General features: G+C 47.6%; 1 non-coding gene across 1 annotated transcript; it reads right to left on the reverse strand.

Moving 5' to 3' along the window:
- Positions 1-2,189: 2,189 nt before the first annotated feature.
- TRNAE-UUC lies at positions 2,190-2,261 on the reverse strand. Its single transcript has one exon. It is a non-coding gene; the product is annotated as a tRNA-Glu (tRNA).
- Between the last annotated feature and the right edge of the window lie 713 nt (positions 2,262-2,974).

Below are 2,974 nucleotides of genomic sequence, written 5' to 3' on the forward strand. Positions count from 1 at the left end.
CTTTATGACCCCATACAGCGAGAACCTGCGACTAGCTCAAATACCCAAAATAAAGATCCTCACTGTCTAGAAACATTTATAGGGCAAATTTAAAAAAAAAAAAAAAGCCTCAACATTTGTTATGACTATGTTCATGTAGCTATTCTGTGAACACTGACCAAAAGCCAGATACAACAAAACTTTAAAATTCATCTTTTCTGCACCCAACCCCCTTTTCTGAAGCCAGGATTTGGAGAGAGTGGTGTCTGGACAGGACACTATGCAGAGACTCCATTTCTCATGGGTAAATCTAAAGCCCAATACCAAGGAATGAGAGGAATAAAATCCCAGACCCATCGTTCCATACTAAAATGACCAGCTCAATGAAATAATGGCTAAGGACCTCTGTAGCTCAAATAGTCACTGAATCTAAAGACTGATTATGAGAATGATTAATGAAAATCATGGCAAAATGCTTTGCTAAAACGCAAGGCTATAAAGAGTGCCAAATGTAACTCAACCATTTCCCCACGACGTTAAACTCTTTCGTTTTATTAAACACATCTTTAGAAGTATGTACTATGCTCTGAGCCTCAAGCATCATAGTCATCTAAAGAAAGCTTTTGTCAAATCTGTGAGCCCCAAAATCTATTTTATGAAAATGAATTATTCATAGGCTGAGTACATTTGACAGCCTTCGTGTGAATAGAACTCACCTGCTAGATCAAAGCAAATTTTGAACCAAACAAACAAAAAATCACAACTTCTCACTGGCAGCCCTCTCCATAAGCAACACTCCCTCCCCTTACCGGTTTAGACCCAGGAGCCGAGAGGATTGACTGCATTATCCTTTGTTTCCCTAAACTCTAAATAAACCTGCAGTAGTCCCTTTATTAAATTCCCTACTAAGAATCTGTCATCAGTTTCCTACTGTGCCACTGGCTGATAGAGGCATAATAATATTACCTAATAACAAAATAAGGATTGAACAGAAAAGGGCACGCTAAAGCATTTAGCCTGGTTCATAGCAAGTGCTCAATAAATATTACCTATTTTTATTTTCCCATCAGTTCTGTCCTACTTGATTCCATAAATGCCAATTATCAGCTGATGATAAATTTCTCCTTCAAGCCCTTTATTAGGAATTTTGAATAAATGAACATTTTCGCCTAGTAATATTCTCATGAAGGAGGACATTTGCTTTCGTGTCCCTTAGAATCCCAAAGGACTTTTAAAGGAGAGCAAATTTCAAAGTCACATGGACACCAAGTCTTTTTCACAGTCATTTCTCAGTGTTGGTGGCAGTCTGCGAACAACCGGGGAAGCTTCCAAAGATTCAGTACCAGTGGGAAAGGAGTGTGGCTTCTGCAGGCCTTGAGGATTTTCCTAATGGCAAATGTTTGGAGTGGTAAGCAAGCTAAGCGATTGCAGCCCCGGAAAACACTTCTTTAGTAACAGTTGGAAGCTGTCTTGTGACACATCGATACTAAGATTCTTAATTCCAGTTCAGTATAGCATGAGTTCCAGAAGTTTAAAAAACAGAATGTGTCAAATAAATGTTAGGGCTGGAGAAGGAAGTGGTGGTTTTTGGTTTTTTGGTTGGGTGTTTTGTTTTGTTTTGTTTGTTTGTTTCGTTTCCTCGCTCCACAATTCCAATAAACTAAGTTTGCCTTTCCCTCCCTCCCTCTCCCCACGGAACCAGTTCAGTGAGCTCTTCGGATGTCGAACGCCATAGGCCCAACGCTGAGCTCCTCAGCCCTTAATAACACGTCTTTTCTGGCAATCTTGCTGTCCTCAGTAGAATGGCTTTAGGCAACTTAAAAGCCTTATAATGCCCCCTCCCCACCCCGTGCGTCTTTTCTTTTTCTTTCAAAGAAGAACACTTTTTGGTTATCTGCTCCATGTCCACAGAACAAGGGGCAATTACATCAGTAGTACCTGCTGGAAAGTGTACTTTAGCACGAGACCCATCTTCTTCACTCGGATTTAAATCCCCCATTTCAAAAGCTAACTTCCTCACCGTCGCAGCTATTGCCTTGCCGCCCGCTTCCGCCGGCGGCGCCGGGTTTGGGGAGGGAGGCCCTGATTCTCGTCAGGCCCCAGCTTCCCTGCTGCTCTGAAATTGGGTTATAGGTTTTTCTAAAAATACCAGCCTTCTGCTGGTTGAGGAGGGCCTAAATTGGTTTCTTTTTTTCCTAAAAAGCTGGACGTTCCCACACCGGGAGTCGAACCCGGGCCGCCTGGGTGAAAACCAGGAATCCTAACCGCTAGACCATGTGGGAGACGACGAGTGGAGCTGCAAGTCTAGGTAAATTGAGTCGTTCACAGCCGCTTCCGCCCGCCGCCTCCCGAGGCCTGCGGCTTCAGGCTTGCTTCTGCGCCTGCGGGGATCCTGAGGCGTCCTTAACCCCTTATGGCCCTGCTCTACTCCGCTCCCGGGCTGCGGAATCTTCCCACCCTCGCGTCCTCTGTGATCTCATGCAGTCCCCTGGTTCTAGATGCCGCCTCTACACCCGAGTAGACCCTCGACTGGATGAGTCATTGTTCCTCATTCCGCACAGGAAACCCCTCAGAACGCGACAGGACTGGTGTTTGAGGGTTAGGCTCGGGAATGAGAAACCGGGGCCGCGCGGAGTCGTCACACCGCCCCAGCGGAGGCCAGGCCGGAACCGGTGTCCCAGCCGCCGAGCAACCGCCCCGGCCGCCGAGCAGCCGCGCGGAGCCTCCGCCCCGGGACGCGCTGCGCGCCCGCCGGCCGCCCCCGGGGTCCCGCTGTGCCCCGGCCCGGCCCGGCCCGGGAAAGTTGCTCTTTCCTCTCCAGAAGCGAATACGAGGGCTGCCTGGAAGCCCGGAGCGTTTCGGGATCTGTTCACTCAACGACAAAAGGCAGGATCTGTGTCACCCAAAGCAGGCGACGGTGGTTTTTAAAAGTAGCTTATGAACCTGGAGGAAGCCCCCCTCCCGCAGGCAGTCGTGGTGGATGGAAATTCGTTGT

The sequence above is a fragment of the Lontra canadensis genome, unplaced genomic scaffold (genome assembly GCF_010015895.1).
Source record: "Lontra canadensis isolate GAN:19392208 unplaced genomic scaffold, GSC_riverotter_1.0 scaffold51, whole genome shotgun sequence".
NCBI classification, from domain to species: Eukaryota; Metazoa; Chordata; class Mammalia; order Carnivora; family Mustelidae; genus Lontra; species Lontra canadensis.